Raw genomic sequence first — 19917 nt, forward strand, 5'->3', positions numbered from 1 at the left:
TAAATAAATAGAGTGTCTGGTTTATTATTTGTCTGAACGTGCACGTCATCTGTAGATGTTTTTCTGTGATCAAATGTAGTTCTGTATTTTTGCCAAAGTGCATTTATTTTGAAGCAAATAATTCTCTCTCTCTCTCTCGTAAACACATTGTGCAGTAAAATACCAATTGCTTCTGCACTCTGTGAAATGTTATTTTATTGCCAAAAGACAGCAGAAGAATGTATAAACAGTTGAATTCTTAATTTTTACTGATACATTCCAGGATTTCCCATTGCACCATGGTGTGCGGAGACATTTTCCAGCATTGATTGCCAGTGTTTGACTTGAACTGTAAGCAGGTGATGGAGAAAGAGAACACTTGATGCCTTTTCCATTTGTTCATCATTTGCATAACAAGGATTGCTGAACTCCTAAAACAAATTTACAAAATCTAACTTGATATTTCCTTAGAATTATTTCGGTTAATGCTTGTTTGGGCAAACTAACCCTCTGTCCCTGACTCAGAACATTTTCCTAACAGTTATATAATCAGTCATGACTTGTGTTTTCCTGGGCCCATATCTTTGACCCAGTTGATCAGTTTGTGCTGCCCTTATGAGCACAGGCTGTGCTCTGTGTTTTGTCTCCCTGTTCCTGCCTGTTGGCGGCAGCTGATAGAGGTGTTATGGTTTTATCTCGTTATGCACAATGTTGATTATTCTCTCAGAACCAGCTAAATGCACGGGTCTGGGGTTGAGTTCTTCAGAATTGGTTTGGCAACCGCGGTGTCTACTCGTGGCACAGCACATGTCTTGTGACTTCTCCGGCCGAAGCTCAGAATAAACTATCAGTGTTTGCCATCAAAGTGCGAGCTCTCTCCGTGTCTCCATTGCTTCAGAAGTTTTGATCACAACTTGCACTAGTCTCCTCCCTGCAGTGGTCAGCTTTTCCAGAGCAGGCCTGTCCTGGGAACACCCTGCTGCATCATACTGGATACGCAGATGCACTCCCAAAATAGCTTGAGAAGTTTCCCTGGCCTCAGCGTTGTTCTGCAAGGTGAGTTGATCCCTTTATTTGAAAGTATTTCCTTCCACATCTCCTAAATCTGTCTGATAGTCTGGCTGCAGCTGGTTCAAACCGTTGCATCTGCTTTCTGTTTAAATCAGTAAAAGAAAAGCATCAATCATGCCTTTCATTCTCTGCCGGAACTGTTACGTCTAATCCACCTGAAAAGTGCACTCTCCTTTGCTCTGTGTACAGGTCAGTCTATGTTAGTGAGGATGATAAACTTTACCCAAAGTCAGAGTAATAAAACTACAGGTACATCTGAGTGGGGCTCTCCAGTTTATGGATACCTCTGCACGGTATAAACAAGGTTTCAGAGCTTTATTTCAAATTCAAGGGCTCTTATATGTAAACATTCTCTAATACAATATTAAATGTTACTTATTTCATGACTTAACCACCGTTTTTTTCCATGGCAGCAATAAGTAGGGTCAAAGGGTTCAAACATGCTATGCACACTTGGATTCCTCCTCATTTTATATAAAGCCTCCACACGTGTCATCCCGTCACTGAGTTCAGAGCATGATAATTAGTTCTGGTTTTGGAAGTCATTTCATGTCAAACAGCTGGAGAATAATGTACCGTTTCCCACCGGGGTTCCTGTGCACTGTGAACTAAGGCCTCTGCTCTTTGGTGAACCTGAGCAGCCGCTGCCGTCCTTTCACCTCGTTACCTGCCCTGTTAATAAAACCAGGACGCCCTGACTTCCTTTCATCATTTACGATCATTGTTTTCGGCACACACACATGTAGACCATATGGAAGTTATGACTCTGGCTCGACACTAATAACAAACGTGAATCAAAATGTCAAAATGAATTTATTTCTTCATATCCATATGTCTTTCTTACTCTTCCTGTCTCTTTGAAGACAAAAATAATCCTTATAAGTAGTCTTTTATGAGCATCTGGTCCTTATTAAAGTGAAACTTTATCAGGGCCACTAGCTCCTTGCCGTTCTCTGGTATTTGTGTGCATGTGTGTTCCTTATGTTATCCACGTATTGCTTCCTCAAGTGGTGTAGGGTTACCACTTGTCTGTGTGGTGAAACCGCACAGATTAAGTCCAGCTTTGTCTTGCATCAAGAAAGTTTCCGTCTTTGACCACAATTAAATATTGCAACCTCACAAATATAAGTAAAAATAGTAAGTATCCATAAAATCAACACAATTATAAACCTTTAAAGTTATTATTGAAATGCCTGAAGCAAAACAATATATAAATATGCTTCTCACAGACAATGTTACCTTAATTTAAGTGGTTGCCCTCTTGTGGAACAAATTCATGTTATGTATTGTTAACTTATACTTTCCTATTTATTTGCAATTCAAAATGTACTAAAAACAGGGTAACACTTTACAATAAAGGTACACAAAATGTGCTTAGTTACTGAGTAGTGAATCAGGAACGACTAGATAGTTAATGGTCAGTTAATGAGGAGTTCCTGAGTGACTGCGATTGAAGAACTGATGGTTAGTTACTGGTAAACAGACTGTATTAATGAATCATTTGTTAATGAGTGACTTTGATTGAAGCAATGGTCCGTTACTGCTTAAGTCATCATTACTTACCTTACCATTACTTAGGCAGTTTGTTTCCCCTCAAGTAATGCATCAAAAACAGTAGTTAACTAATCATTTCCTCACCATTAGTTAAGCAGTTTAACAAACAAACAAAGACTGTGCACTCAAGTTAACATTTTTATTTAAACAACAATCCAAATGTTTTGAAAAAATGTGATAGAAATGAGGAACATATAAACAAAGAACCTGAATTTAACGAGGTTGCTTTTTAGAACTTGTGAATGTGGCGTATGTCATGCAACAATCCAATGCCAATGTGTCCACTCGATGAAAGAAAGATGACTCTTCAGTCTTCACTGTGCGGTTCCCCCGCAGTCTCCAGACCTGGGACTTGTGTGATGACCAAGCCCGCTCAATGTTTTGGGTGTGGGCTCCTGTGTCTGGGTCCACAAATGACCGGCTGTGGTTCACAGAGAAATAGACAGTCACTTTCTGCGAGTGCAGTCATGTGCACCCTCCACATGTCCGTTATCACCGTGGTCCCTTGGCGAACGTAATTTGTGACAAGAGGAATTAAGTGGCGCCTTGATCTTTGTTTAACCAGTTAAACCCCGCGGCAAAACGCAACATCTTGCAAGAAACGGCATCTGAGGGCTTCTTAACATTTAATAAACTATGAATGTGTCATATCCACTTAACGGGAGGAAACTCAGCGATCAGACAATATTAACCATTTGTAGCAAAACGAAACATAAGGGTAATAAAAAAGGCTCTGAATTAGCCCTGAGCGAAGAAAATGCTAACACACCTAGCACAGAACTCACATTAAAATACCCTTATTACTTATCGTATCTGCACAAACAAGATATTGATTAGCAAGCTGAGAATCCAAAGATTCCAGACATATAAGTATCTTCACGATCAGAACTCGCGGTGAAACGACAACAAACAACAACAACAAAATAGCTTTACGGAGCCAAAACGGCTGAAAACGTCTCAACTTTGTGGTTTTCTGATCAAAAGTTGTGTTCAATGGCATTAAAACGATAAAAACGCTGCTGAAGGTTAATCCATAGGTTAATCCAATGTGTCTGTGTCACTTTGAAATTATTACTGATAATCCATCATTCCATTTTTATGTCAATAACGGAGATTTCACATTAGCTGCTACGATAGCTACTAGAGTGTGTGAGAGCTTCCGGTTCCGAGTCATTCTGGCTATGCATCACTCATTCACCAATGGGTAACGTGTAGGTGGATTTAGGAACTTCCCCTCGATTCTATTGGCTCCAACGGTTAAAAAGAGCTGTCAATCATCAAAATCGACCGAGCGGGGCCAAAGATATGGAAAATGCACCCAAATGACCCCACAAGCGGTTTCTACCAGTGGCGAACCGTCAGGGCCCTCTAGGCCCTCTGTGAGGGCCTAAGATATTCTAAAAAATAATATTTGAAAACATTAAAAAAAACGTTTTTTTTTAAAATATTATTTTTTATATTTTTTTGTTGTTACATTTTTCATTAGTTTTACCAAAATAACTTGATTTAATTGTATTTAAAATAATATTTCCAAAGAAATAAATCCTTCGAAACTGCCTGTTCAGTTTCTGTTGGAATGTGAAGGGTTAAATGCCGTCTGCGAGTTATGTGAAGACCGGAGGGCTTGTTGGTCCCTCTGTAGATTCACAGAGGGCCCACCATAGTAACTCAATGAGAGAGTAATGTCAAATGACAGTACAATTGACCAATCATATCTTCCCTCTAAATGGGCGGGCTTTATTTTCGCGGACTTTATGACAGGTTCCGCCCGCTGTGAGGTGTATGCAAGTGGTCCAGTGACGCGTCCTAAAACCCGCAAGTAAGCTTCGCTCGGATTCCCTCGACAGAAAGCAGTGGGATTTCTCCATAAGGTTTTGGAAAATAGCTCGAAATAAGGTCTGTGGAAAACGAACTTGTTAGATAAATGCACGTTTTGTTCAGCCGGATAATATCCACATGTCTACCCTACTTTTATTATTTTCGAATCATAAATCTAATCGATAGATTTATGATCGATAGATTTCTAATTAGCATAAGTTCGTTCTTGATGGCTCACTTCAGTGATAGTGAGGACATCTTTGCGAAATTATTAACCGAGTCATTTTAAAGATTGAGTTACAATGATAAATTGGAGTGGCAAAGGATCAGCTGAATGACCCCGCCATGAAGTGCTTCATCCAAAAGAACAGGAGGATGGACTTTGTGTTTCAGTGATTTGATCATCAAAGGTAGGCCTAAGTCATTTTCAATGCGGGCCGCCGTGCCGACTTAATTCATTTGTAATTGCTACTTGGCTGTGTGTGCCCTGTCATGATAGGTGTAGGTATAAATGATGTTATTTTGTGTGGTAGAGGGTCGCTGTCATTGATGCGTTTCACCCCAGACCGCTGTTTTGATATTCCGCTGAAGTATAGTTGAGACGTAATATCTCCTTTTTTTTAGAGGGAAGGGGGGGAGGGGGGGTCAGAGGGCCTAGGTATAAAAGTCACGGCTCGCCACTGGTTTCTACATCTGTCTAAAAAGGTCAAATTCACTTGTTTTGCATCAATCTTGATACGGGGTACTTATTATATGTTATAGTGTGGATTCCTAAAGCTTTTGGTCTACTATCCCATCATTCAAGGGTGGTTTTCACTATAAGTAATGTTTTTTTTTTGGACAGACACTATAATTTACATTTTGTTACTATGTTCAATCTGAGTTTACTTTAAAATAAAAAAAATCTATATTGATTCTGACTTTTCCACATCCAACTCACAGGTTTATCATTGCTTTGAGAAAAAATATTATTAATTTACCCCTTTTAAAAGTGAAGATATAGTCAATTGTTCTGGGAATGTCATTTTCGAGCCTGAGGCCTGAAAAACAGGCTCAGGGCTCAACTGGTAACCAGCCTCAGGATATAGGTCTTCTCCTTGTTCCTCTGATGCCCAGCATTCCAAAGACCCATGTTCTCCTCCTCCACGTAGGACCGAATCTTCCCCTACCATACTGTAAAGCAGTGAAAAAGGACAACACAATTATATAAAAATAAACATCAGGAATTTCAATTGATAAACAAAGTCAAATGTGTTTGTTATTTGCGTTCTTTTCCAATTTAAAAATATTCACTTCCTTTCTCAAAAAAGAAGAGAAAATAATTAAAATGTGGTGGTACAAACAGAAAAGGCTGTTTAATTTTATTAAGTTAAAGTTTGCTTATTTTGCTGCATGAAAATGTAAGATAGATATTGGAATTAGATGATATATATATAAATAGATTATGCACTTTTAAAATGTTAGTAATAAAAAGTAAGAATAAGGATTTATTTCCTTAATGATCTGATTGGGTGAGATACTTCTTCGCTTCTAAATTCTTTTTTTCTGTTATTTGACTGTGTATACACTGTGGAGCTGGCTCTCTCTAATGTATACTGTCTTGGAAGCCTAAGCACGCCAGGCATAAGAGTGTATATGACAATTATAAAATTACATTACTTTGCTCATTCGTTAATCTCTGACCTTAAAAGATATGTTGTTATTTCACCTTGAAAAACAAAGGTCTTAGTTTTAGTGAGGCCAAAGGCTAAGGCTCTGTAGTTTATACACACCTTCCTTTTGTGGTAGAAGTTGCTTTCGTCCAGCATGACAAATTCGTTTGATCCTCCAAGTCTCTGCTTTCCCCTCCTTTCTCTCCTCTTGATTGCACTCTTGCAGACCTTCCTCAACTTCAGGCTAATTGTTGACAGCTTGCGACTGCTTCCTGCCACGCCATCCTGCAGCATGTCAATTTGCCTTAGCTGCAGTCCCTGGGAAAATCTGTTAAAGATCAATATAGAATTACTAAATATGAACAAAAGCATATGAAGATGAACGCATTCAGCACCAGTGGCTAATGTATAATTATATAATTCACATTACACATTTGTTATTACTCAAGATGAAACAGAATATTTTAATGTTGCTAATTAATTTTCTCCATCGAGTTTCCCTGTAGCAGAGCATCTACGCATGTATTTTTAAGCTATTAATCACACATTGAAACATTCTGAACCCATTTGTTTTTAATTTCCACTGTAGGGATGGAATATATATATAATATAAATAAAGTAAATCATTTCGATTTATAATAATTTGGTGTCTGAATACTCCCTCCCCCCACCCAAACTAAACTGCTGAATCTGATAAGCAGCTATCCTTCTAAAACATTTGTTTTTTGACAAAATGTAAGATAAAGTTATTCCAGTAAAGTGTCACTTTAACAGTTTTGCAAATATGTTGGGACTATATACTATATAAAGGATAATGATGTGACATTTTCTTTAAATACTACTGTTTGAAGAGAAGATACCCACAGGTGAGCACCTCATATAGTTTATTTATATAGCACCTTTCAACACAAGGCAATTCAAAGTGCTTGTAAAGGTATTTGTTTTAGTACATTTAAGTTACAGTCCTTTGTTTCAGTAGTTTTTTTCATTTAGAGTATTTGTTTTAGTAACTTTAATTGACAATGTAATTAAACAACATAAACAGTATTTGCTTCTTTTTTTTTAACCCTCCGGTATCATTTGATTGGACTACGCAAATTAGTCATTTGAGACAAAAATGTCCACTGCAAAAGACTTTGATAAAAACATTATATTAAAAGGTTTTTTTCACAACTTTTTTGGGTTCAATCTTTAAAGCAACTTCCGCCCTAATAGAAAATACCAAAAATGTAATCTTTTTCAGGATTGTAACCCTTTCAATGCCATTTTGAATACATGAAACCGCTGGGTTTTTTTCATGATGAAAACAGAGAACATTTGTTATTTTCCAAAGAATACATATCTGGGGACTGGCTCTTTTTTTATAACAATCAATATGATAATGCTAATAATAATAATAATAATAATAATAATAATAATAATAATAATATGTCAAAGATTAGCATCAACATTTATTTTTTTGCATTATTAGTTTTTGCACAAAATCAGATTGAACAAAACAGTCACACATTAGCAGTGGCGTTTTCTCCTGGAGGCCAAGGGAAGCCAGGCTTCCCCTGTTTTTTCGGATTGTAGTTATCATTTTAATAAATAAATAAAAACACTTCGTTTAGTTTCGGAAATTCTTTGCTGTGTGTTGCTGCCGGCCCGTCTCTCCCCTATTCTCATTAAGTATTTTACAAAGAGTGAAACAGCGCCCCTCTAGATGTTATGGTGAAATAGTAGATTGCACTCTCTGTTGCGAGAGGAGGCCAGTCGAAATTGGCTTCCCTTGGTGAAAAAAAATTGAGGGATTGACCAATCAGATGAGGTCCACGTGATGCCCCTGCCAACCTGTGATTAGTCAGGGCCATGCCAAGGGAAGCCAGAGGCGGCTGGCTTCCCTTGCCTCACAATCCAATCAAATCGCATCAACTTAGTGTTGCAGTGACGCGTCCTAAAACCCGGAAGTAAGCTGCGCTCGGTTTCCCTCGACAAAAAAGCAATGAGATTTCTCCATAGGATTTTGGAAAATAGCTGGAAATAAGGTCTGTGGAAAACGAACCTGTTAGATAAATGCACGTTTTGTTCAGTCGGATAATATCCACATGTCTACCTACTTTTATAATTTTTGAATCATAAATCTAATCGATAGAAGATAGATAGCGTCACCGCCGTTAGAAAGTAGCAAGCAAGTGCAAGTGGAGATTTGGAGTATTTAATCAAAAACAATTGTACTAAACTTCCGCTACAGCAGCAACAACAAATAAAATCTGATGACAGGCCAATGCCCAAACTGGAGCTGTGTACAGAGAGGAAAAAAGGAGCGAATCGAACGTAAAACGTTAAAGGTCTCCTGATTTAGTTTGCGAATGAATGCTTATTAGAGTTTGGGCTGGAGAGTGCGTGCGGACCTGTCGGTTAGATAACAGGCGTGTGTAAGTTCTGCATCTGATACAAATGTGTGTAAAATGATACCGGGTGCTGTAATCACTCATCTGGTTACGTTATTACATTGACCACCACACCCCCGACCCAAAAGAAAGGACGTATTATTGGCTTCCCCTAAATTTTTCCCCACGCCATGCTACTGCACATTAGTCATTCGGGACAAAAATGTCCACTTCCAAAAACTGCTCTAAAATGACAACAGATTAATATTTTTAAAAACTGTTTGGGGTTAAATCTTTCAATCAACTTCAGTCCTGATCAAAAATACCAAATGTTAACTTATGTTCAGGATTTTAACCCTTGAACTGCCAGTTTGAAAACATTTTCTATGAAAAACATGCACAAAAAGGCAGTTATTTTCCATATAATGAATGTTGGAAGGGTCGGCTTTTTTTTTATCACAGTCTTGGATATGTCAAAGATTAGCAACACCATTTATTTTGGTGGATTATTAGTTTTTGCACAGAACCAGATTAAACAGAAAAGTCACACATTAGCCACTCGCGGACAAAAATGTCCCATCCACTCCCATTATAACCACATATTTTGATCTCTCCGCCATACCGGTATAAAATCATGCATTTTGTAATGTCAAGGTTTTATATTGGAGTAGAATAGTTAAATGTGTCATTTTGACTGTATATCACGAGATGTGACATTTTACCATTGAATTACATGCTTGTCATTTCTTGGTTTCTTTGCCTGTTGTATAATGGGGCCCTGACAGCCATTGGAATACATGTATGCAACTAATATGATGTAGGTGTGTTGATGTGGAAGAGTGGTACCAGCTGAGAAATGTGTGTGTGTGTGTGTGTGTGTGTGTGTGTGTGTGTGTGTGTGTGTGTGTGTGTGTGTGTGTGTGTGTGTGTGTGTGTGTGTGTGTGTGTGTGTGTGTGTGTGTGTGTGTGTGTGTGTGTGTGTGTGTGTGTGTGTGTGTGTGTGTGTGTGTGTGTGTGTGTGTGACAGAGACAACAGTATACAGTAGGGCTGTGCGATTATGGCAAAAATCATAATCACGATTATTTGGGTCAATAATTGATATCACGATTATTTTGACGATTATTCATTGACCATTTATTGAACTTTAAAACAAATAATATTTTACCAATAAACAAGATCAACAAATATGTTGGAGCGCACTTCCAAAACCATACTAAACATATATTATTAATATGATAAATAAAAATAAATTAGACCAAAATAAATTAAATCAAATATGTTGCAGTGCACTGTCACAACCTACTGAAAACTCCTTAACATATAGCCAACATTTTGGTAAAACATATTCATTATTCCACTCAGTTAAACGTTGAAGGCTGGCCAACCGTCATGGTCCAGAAGTAACAGGAAATAAATGTTGAACTACAATTCAAGACCAAATAAAAATGTTTAGGCCACCATGGCAAATGCTGGTAAGGCTGCTCATTTCATCTCTTAAAGATTTTTTGCAAGAAACACCAGCCTGTTTACATGGTCTGGTTTCAGAGATGAGCGCAGGCAGGTGACAAGCCACCTGTACTGAAGACCCTCAGCCACGCCCCGACACATGGGGTCACGCCGGCCAACCACAAAGCTTTGATGCGTTCAAGTGCATTATTCTGGCACAGGAAGATTATGTTACAGGACATTAGCGATAAAACAGAATATTGTTGTTCTATTTTTAGACACATCTCGCGATCGACTGGTTGGGCACCCCTGGGCTAGACCATAGGTCCGTTGTGGTCGCAAAGTAGTCAGCTGAAGCCACATCTCTCTCAACTTCCCCACGGCATGTGTCATATAGTGCAGGTAGCGCAGACCTGCTGAAATAATACCGAGACGGCATCGCGTAACGCTTGTCCAACGTGTTGACACGTTGCTTGAAGCCCTGGTTGCTAACTGGGCACATATCTTTAGCGATGTGAAATGTAATGACAATAGTACTTGCAAATAGTGGAAATAGTTTTACCTTTCTTTTTAACGAGTTGCTGCTCTTGTTCTGACATCTTCGCTCGCGCTGAACACTCACAACACATGTCACTCCCACGTGGCCGAGTGGGCTTTTAGGGAGGGGCGAAAGCGCACCCAGCAAAATAATCGTATTTTGTCAATTATGCTGTTTTCATAATCGTCGCAAGCCATAATCGTAATCGCGATTAAAATACGATTAATTGCACAGCCCTAATATACAGTATATTTGGTTTACAGCAAGTCACAGTTTTCACCTCATATCTTTCTTTCTTTCTCTCTCTCTTTTTCTCTCACTCCCTCATTCCCAAACTCATACACACTCTTACATATTAAACCTCCTTATATCTTGTATGTCTGTGAGTGATTGTGTGTGAGAATGAGACAGGAGTAAGTGTGCTCTTATGGCGTTTTGTTTTTCATTTGTGCTGTTTCATGTGTCTCTGAGGTAAACAGATGTATGATCTTGACCCAGCTTGACCTCGATGTTTTGAATTGTTTGAACTTCAAAGTCCTTTGATAATGTCAAACAGAAGTACACAGCGATACATACACTCCTTGAAGTAAATAAAAACACCTGGCTGCAAAGCCAAAGCTTCAAATATGTGTAGTTTGGCTGGATGGTCATTTCATTCCTGTGATACGCAACAACCAGTAAGATGAAGAGGAGCTTCTCTCTGGGACAAGAGGTCTCATGCAGCCCCTAACTTCAGCTGCAGGACTCATCCTCTGAAACAGAAACACCCTGAGAAGGACAATCTGGTCTCTAATCTCTAATGGGACATTTGACGTCTAGACGGTTGCCCGATTTGCATCGTGCATGCGCGAGTCATAAACGTCTCAAATATCTATATAAAGATAGTAGGCTTGTTTGAGACAAGCAAGACCTGCACAGACCTGCGCAGTTGCGATCAACGTCTTGCTAGTGCGTTGCATGATGGTTAGTCATTTTGTCCGACTTGCTCTGGAGGCTCGCCTACATGAGACGTTGAAATCTCGCGGGACAAAGACGCCCGCAGCCTTGAGAGCGAGGCGCGGCGGCGCAGTTCCTCTCCACGGGCTGCGGAAGCGAAATGCTTGATGGGGAAACGAGAAACGGCTCGCTGGTATCTCGAGCTGAGCGCTCATTGGTGGTTTTACCCCGTGCTGCTGATGAAACTCTCCAATTGGCTCGGTAAAAGTTTGTTGTTGTTTTGTGTCAGTTTTACGTCGCCCCTTCCATTAACATTTTTCATCATTGTTCCACAATGTTTATCATCATGAAATTAATATCTATATATGTTATACTATACTTGCACTGCTTACCGTTTTAATACTTTATATATCTTAGCATATTCATACACACTGTTCATACTTCTCACAGGCTGATATATAGTGTATTCATACCCCTCATTGTTTATTCATCATTCAATTAATTCTATATTTTATTCTGTCTATTGTGTACATTACTTTTCACTTCACTGCTTGTTGCACCTGGTTAGAAGCTAAACTGCATTTCGTTGTCTCAGTACCTGTAATATGTGCAATAACAATAAAGTTGAATCTAATCTTGAGCAGGAACAAATGTATTTACTCTTTATAAATGCAAACCGAGTCAAGCCGACTCCGGAGGTGGCGGTATGCACCTTAAAGTTGTTTGCAATCCGCCAAAAAACCGAGAGAAGAAGAAGAAGACGAAGCCGACTCCGAGCTGTCCGACGTCACTTCAGGCGAGCTTTTTGAGACCTCCCCCGGCTGCGATCGGCTATTCTCGTCTACTTTCGAGGCGAGCCGCAACGCGTCTCAAACAATCCTATTTTGTTATTTTATTTTATTTGAAATAAATTGAAGGACATTCACAGTTAATGTAATTAGATATAAATTATGAATGTCATACATATTGCATACATTCAGTCAATATTTCTTCAGTATGTATGATAGCTGTCTAACAGAAGTTAAATCAATTTCTCACTTATTCTCAATGACAAAAAACAATCAATAATCGTATCATCATATAGGCCTATGCCTCCTTAATATTAACGTATCTAAAATGAAATACTTTACTTTGAATAATTAGTGTTTGGTATGTTTTCCATCTACTTCTCCCATTCACAAATCCGAAATGAAATCTAAAAATCAAAAATTCTATTAATATGTAACAAATATAATCCATTTCAGAGCAGAAGAAACAGCCTTCAAGGGTCAAACTCTGCACATACATCATTCAGCAGTGCACAGTGAAGCTCCAACATCCAACTGTGTGAACAAGCAATACTTTGAAATGCTAATGTGTGTGTGTGTGTGTGTGTGTGTGTGTGTGTGTGTGTGTGTGTGTGTGTGTGTGTGTGTGTGTGTGTGTGTGTGTGTGTGTGTGTGTGTGTGTGTGTGTGTGTGTGTGTGTGTGTGTGTGTGTGTGTGTGTGTGTGTGTGTGTGTGTGTGTGTGTGTGTGTGTGTGTGTGTGTGTGTCTCTTTAATAAACTCCTCACAGCTCCTCATATCTGTTGAGAAACTAGACAAAAGTTAAACAAGTACAAACCTCAGACTGTCTGTCATGGCGAATACAGCCGCTACTTTAATTCTGTCTTTAGGACGTTGTTGTGAGTGTGGACAGAGCAGCTACGTTAGTTTAGCCTGATTGACCATTCTCCATTCACAAAACGCGCATTTTAAAAGGTTTTGCATGCCGTCTTGTCTGCACACTTGTCAAAGCATTAAAGCATGGTTTTTACTAACTGTTATCAGTATTTAGTTACTTCTGCATCATTTTGAAACGTGTATTACAATTAAATCACGGTAACATAGGTTCATTTTGTCGTATTATATGGCTCTGGACTGGGGTACGTTGGAATGTGACTTTATATGTTATAAGGAGAGTAGCGAGTGACGCAATTTATAGTTTTAATTTGTACGTCACCAGGTGTAGGACTCAAAGGACTCGGGTTAATCGAGAGGGGAGACTCGTCACGACCAGCTCATTACTAGGATCCGGGTTAATGATCCGGATGAATCAGGACTCACCCATCACGCCACACCTCCAAGGAGCCTGCGTTGTGAAGTGCCAAATAACTAGCGCTTAGTCCGCTAGCTCAATGCTAACATATAATGGGAAAGCATAATTGACGCGCTAACTGAAATTAGCATTTATATCTCGGTAATGTTAGACAACAGTCAACATGCTTAAAATAAACAAACGTCATTCATTTCCTGTGTTCTGTGGAAATGAACGCATGACTGCTATTATTGATGAATTAATATTACCTGTAAATGTATTTCATCCAGCTGAACGAGGATAATTTGCTCCTCCCAAAAAGGGACTAACACCTCACTGACTTCTTCGTCGTTTTCCCTCGGTGTTTTTTTACTGCGGCACTTCCTACAAAAGACAAATCGTTAATTCCTAGTCCGTTTTTCCTGATAAAGAACTTATCTTTGTAATATTACATATCAGTAAACAGAGGAAGTCATCGTTAAAAACCGTGCTAAAAATGTAAGACTTACCACTGCACTCCGTCGACGTTTGAGTGTTTCTCCAGTTCCATCCTCTTTTTGCAGAGTTTGCATTTCATTTTTCCTTGAAGCAACTCCCTTTTCATTAGCCATTCAATCACATTTTTGTAAAGTCTGTCTTCCGTCAATAAGACTGAGTACTTTCGTGTGCAGTTTCATGATAACCTAAAACCATACTAACACCCAGCGTAGTTCAAGATGTGCTGCCGCTGGGCCAGACCGGGACGTGGAAGCGCAACGAACTCCGCGGAGCGCCCTAGCACCCTGATCGTCCTTTCTTGTTCACACGATTCACACCAATAGTTTTGATATTTTTAATCAGGTATTTTATCTTCCTTGTTAAATTGACCAATCACAGCTTCTGTAGCTTCACTGATATACAATTAAAATATTAAAACCGTAATAAAGTGTTAATGCACTGCAAATCGGGATCCGGCTGGAGCAATACGCAAGACACGCTCCAACGTACATCTCGCCTAGTGAGCGTGACACGTGATTTCATCCTCTACACGCTTGGAACTCAAAATGGAGATGAGGAGAAGCAAACGCAAGAACATCGGGCCCCCCAGGCGTTTTTTGTCAGAATGTAAGTACATGAGTTGAAATCATTTGTTGAAGTTGCTAGCTAAACCATAAGGACCCACCGTGACACAGGTGTTACATGACATTCAAATGTTCTGGAAAGTTCCTTATACAGCTTTAGACTTGTTTTTATCTCATGAAGTCCAGTGACACAACCTGCACAGTCTGGTGGGCCATGGTCCAGGTCATGTGACTTTGTGAGATGTCCATGTGACAGAACTAGCTGCATTTCAGAAGCTTGTTTTTTGTTGCTAAAGGTACAATTCAAGCCATTTAAGAATTAAAATGCTTACATAACATGTCCTTTGTTAGATTTAACCTGTTAACATTTCTTGATCAAATTGATATGAAACAAATGAGATAAATATCGCTGTGACACTAATGTCACATCGGGACATTAACCTTAAACTTTCACAGTAAATCTGGAGTGACACATATATCACAATTAGAAATATGATTATGATCTGCTCAGTTAATTTAGCTGATTCAATTATATTTAGTTAATATATTCCTTACTCTTCAATTCAAAGAATGTTCAAACTAATTTAAACCAAAAAATCAATTAATTAAGTTATAAATAAGAGTTACTTTACCATTAAATCCCAATGTGACATTGTCAGAAATGTGGTCTATTTAGTCTAAATGATGTTCCCCTTAATTTTCCCAAAAGTAGAAATGGGTCTGGGTTCTTATGGGTTAAATTAGTTAACTCTGAAATATGCCAATTACGAAGGTTTAACCTTTTATCTTAACTCTTAAATAAGTAAATGACATTAGGGCGAAAGTGTTTTATTTGAACACAGCATTGGGCGATATGTGATGAAAATATAGTTAAACAGTACATTCATGAAAATTGAAATGATTGGTTTAGAACCATTACATCTACATCTGTGGATAAATTGTTTGGAAATGATAATCAGATAGTTATACACAATTTCCATTTGTTTGTCCTGAATACAAATTCTAAATGTAATGTCATTATATTCTAACATGCATGCAAGAGTGCCTTTTCAGATATCCAGTTTTGAAAGAGTTCCCATAAAGTTATAGTATAGCTGCAAACAAATACAAAAAAATAAATATGAATCAGAAAACGCATACTTCCGTATAGTAATGCTAGCCCTCTACATCAACAACTCTTTCTGTGCTCCATAATGTTACAGCTGCCAAAGATTCGGCTGGCCAGCCTGAGTTGGAACAGCCCAGCTCCCACACTGTGACAGAGGAAACGAGTAAGTGTTTGCTTTAAAATGTTAAGCATACTTTAAGGATCCACTCAGTATCAGATGGTGTACCATTACAAAGGAATAGTTGCTTAGCAGATACCAGTAAAAAACGACTTTTCTATGTAAATGTATAGTGGATTAAAGATGTCACATGCACAAAGTGAAGCCCCTTGTTATCTCCTGTGTTGAGGAGATTCTTCCACTGTGCTTTGCCATACCTTTGTTGGTGGTAGAGGTCAGGGTGGGCAGATAGTGGTTTGTTTGTGTCTAACATGCTGCTGCTAAACTGCGACCACTACTGAAACTGAATTTGGCATTTTGGACCTTTACTCAATTTCAAATATTCCCTATCGATACACGTATGTACCATTTTGTCAACACTATTTCTAATTTATGAACTTTCTGTCTCCCCTCTTAAAGCTGTAGTGTACTGCAGTGATGGGTCTGACTCGGATTCAACCACAGGACCGCAGTATACTGTCACAGCATCAAGTAAATGTTAGGTTGTGTAGTTAATAGGGATGTAACGATACTAAAAACTCACGGTATGATAATATCGCGATAACAAGTCCACGGTACGGTATTTATCGCGATATTGAATAATAAAGAAAAAAAATGTAAAAAAAAATTGGGAATTTTAATTTTTTATTTTAAAATGTTTTACTAAAAAAAACAGTAAAACTCACTTAGTTACTCACCCAGCATCATCAGAGAGGTTTTTAGGAATATGAGCATGTCCACATTTCCAGGTAGAAGCTGGGATGTTTGGGCGTTTACAATATCCCCTGCTGTGGAAAGAACTCTCTCGCTTGATACTGATGTTGCTGGGACAGCAGTGGTCGCGTTAACCGAATATTTTTTTTAACAATGACGGAAAAATCTGAAAGCAGTCTGTCATTTTGACGGATTAGAACAAACTCGGAACAGCGCCAAAGATTCCCCGCAGCGAGGCTCTGGTGTTATGCCGTGTTATGCATGCCCTCCAAAAGGAAATGATATAGTTTCCAAACCGTACTTTGCCGTACAGGTCAACACATGTCTGGGAGGTTTTGCTTTATGCTGTGCGCGCTCCCGCGAGGTGCATGCATATCGCGGTGGGCATGCAATGTACTCGAGCCCATTTGACTTCTGTGTGGTTGAGTGCATATTAAAAGTTATTTTTTGCGATTACTTGTGAAGTCAGAATCAATGATCTTACAGTTGCCTTGAAGTGAATATAGTACTATTTTGTAATGTATTATCATAGGTTTTTCAGTGTTTAAATGCAGTTGCAAGTCCCAATATAGAATTCAACAGTGTCTGTTAAATGTGATCAATGACATGTCTGCAACTTTACGACAAGACAGGCGGTCCTAGATCTGTAATTTTTACATTTTATTGTACATTTTTTGAAAACACTAAACAAAGACATGGAACCACAATCTGCCTATACATACTATTTGTGGAATAACTACAGAAAAGAGAATGTTATATTTTTGCCGTTTTTGTCATTACAGATAGTTCTGCAGCTCCCACAGCCATAGCAGCTCTGAAGCGCAGACACAGATATAATAATGCCTTAAAAGTAAGGCTAGATGCTTCAAAGGACAAATTATTAACTGTTGAAAGCGAAAGGGACTATCTGAGGATACAGCTGGCTGAGGGTAAGCAAATCAATAATGATTAAATAATGATTTATTGGTATCTGATAGCTTTAGAGAAAGAAAAAAAAACAGGGACATACACTAAGCACAACATTTCTCATCACAGTCCATGAGGCCATACATGCTTGCAGATGACTAGTTGCATCAGCAATTCAGTCATTTCACTTCAAACATATCATGACAAGCATATAGGACGGACACCACCAAATGGTGGGGTGGAGCTTGACAGATCAGGCTCCAGCTCACTTCTCTCACTTATCACGTATGTTGGTGTGGGACGTCCTCGTGGGAGAGTAGGGGCTTTGTATTCTTGTATTCTTTTCTAAACCACACATTGTTATTTACTCAACAATAAGACACAATTATCCTAGTGTTTATTTGTTTGATTGTATAATATCAGACTTTTGGTGTCCGTCAGAACCGAGGGTCGGAGCAGCTCATAGTAGTTGCTTTAGAGAATTTTACACCCGGAAGTAAGTATTCTCTCCGCTTTGCTTGACAGTCTATGGACAAACCCCTTGATTAGTCCTAGTTGATATTGAGTTAGAAAAAGGTTGATAAACGCTGTGAGAATGGATCTGCGGAGAGCATTTCGCCACGATCCCAACTCGTCTATTACCAACGTTCAGGGAGCTTTATGCGAGTCATGCATGGGACTCCCTGATAGTTGAAACTCGACGCTAAAGGCCCCCCCTTGCGTTGGAAAGTGACGACAGAGACCCTGACATAACGTCAACATAGGCCGAGTTGGGAGTGAGAATGTCTTGGATCTGCAGCCATTTTTGCTCAACGGACGCTGGGATTTTTGAGTAGGAGGTACCTGGTGTTAAGGCCCCGATATTGAAATCACAGCATTGTTTTTTGCGTTCAAAATTAAAAACAGGCTTGAATAGAAATGTAACATTAAAGAATACTAAAGGGACTTTCACATAGGACAAGCAGGTTCTAATCCATTCATTGTCTATGTTTTTGCCGGTGCTAGAGCTGGTCAGTGCTGCACTAAGGTTGAACAAGTTTTATCTTGAGCGCAGCGCTCGGGTGTCCCGTCACATCGCGCGTCAAATAGTAAGGCGTCTTGAGACCCAGTTTGCCTCTCTTTCCGTGTCTCAAACCTGCATCTTCATTTTTCATACGCTCGCCAAACCTTTGCTCTGCGCTCCATATAAGTAGGCTTATAATGATTCTATTTGTGATACTAAATATAGCCTATAATGTTAAACAGAACATGCTGTGATATCGCTGTGTTCAGAGCGACACCGACACCAGTGTTTCCAAACAACTCCATCTCTGTTGGTCTCTGCACGCTTACACTAACCTGTAGCGCCAGCATTTTCAAAATAAACGGGGAGAGCAGCTTCTCCAAACTGTTCCATTTAAAGGCTGCTGAGACATCGGATAAATGAGGATGCCAGGCTAAAACTTGGCAATATTGCCGCTGCGTTATAAATGAGAAACGGGGCAATGTCGATGTAGCGTTAAATCCACATTGTTCCGTTCAATTCTCACTGTGTGCAGTGACCTCACTGCGTGCTCGCCGCCGTGCAATTTGATCGTCTTATCAGTTATCTCTATTAAACATGATTGGACGATCTAAAAGTAGAGCTGATTGCCCAAACCTAACTTCTGTATATAATGGTACACACCCCAAACACAATACTAACATTTAAACATTACTTTGAGCAAAGCTACACGACTAGTAATAATTTACACTACACCAATTAATTACACTATTTTGTATGTAAGGATTACACTACCACTATATAACACTAGTACAAGAATATTATCAATACTAATAAACCCATATCCAACTGCACTACAGACATCATTAGGATAGGCAACAACAAAGTACTGTTGTTAAATAGTTAATTATTTGTCTTTTTTTCTGTTTCAGTCCTCCTGACCCCAGAAGAGGCCATAACCGTGTTTTGGAGGCTGTGAAAAAGGGGTCGAAGTCCAATGAAGGACTTTTACCCATATATCCAAGGGGGAAGTGAAGAATGGATGTTTTTTTGTTTCAACAGGCCATTTATTTAATTTCTTTAAAATATTGACGCTCTCTATTGATTTTTGATTTGCCCATAATTGAAGTGCAGAAGAGTGCAGCTTTTGGTTTTGTTTTATAAAAGTTTTTATTTTTTGGTAATGTTCCTAGTTAACAATATAATCATATATGACATTTTTAAAAACGTTAAAAAAGTTGTTTGAATAAAAATGTAAACTTCAGTGGCTGTAGATCCGTCATTGTCATCAACAGTGTTTGTTTGTTAAACTGCTTAACTAATGGTAAGATAATGGTGAGGAAATCACTAGTGGAGCCTCGCAGTGGCGAAACCGTGCCGTGCCGTGCCACACTAATTGCGCCGCATTTTCGTCTCAGTTGAGGCCCCCTCCGCAAGGTGAGGCTCCATGCAGTCTGCATGATCGGCCTGTAGGGAGGGGCGGCCTTGGGGAGACACTAAAGGTGAATACAGTAAGATGTGTATCTAATAACGTCGCCACAATAATCAATAAACAATAATCGCCAC

The 19917-nt window shown here is 39.0% G+C and overlaps 1 long non-coding RNA gene across 4 annotated transcripts in view; it reads left to right on the forward strand.

The window, feature by feature from the left end:
* The first annotated feature begins 748 nt into the window (after window positions 1-748).
* The window catches only part of LOC139434592 (uncharacterized), a 34935-nt gene continuing 15766 nt past the window's right edge, over window positions 749-19917 (forward strand). For all 4 annotated transcript variants that reach the window (XR_011643914.1, XR_011643912.1, XR_011643915.1 and 1 more), the window contains exon 1: window positions 749-1035. This is a non-coding gene — a long non-coding RNA (uncharacterized lncRNA). The remainder of the gene's footprint in view (window positions 1036-19917) is intronic.

Source organism: Pseudochaenichthys georgianus, chromosome 10 (genome assembly GCF_902827115.2).
Source record: "Pseudochaenichthys georgianus chromosome 10, fPseGeo1.2, whole genome shotgun sequence".
NCBI classification, from domain to species: Eukaryota; Metazoa; Chordata; class Actinopteri; order Perciformes; family Channichthyidae; genus Pseudochaenichthys; species Pseudochaenichthys georgianus.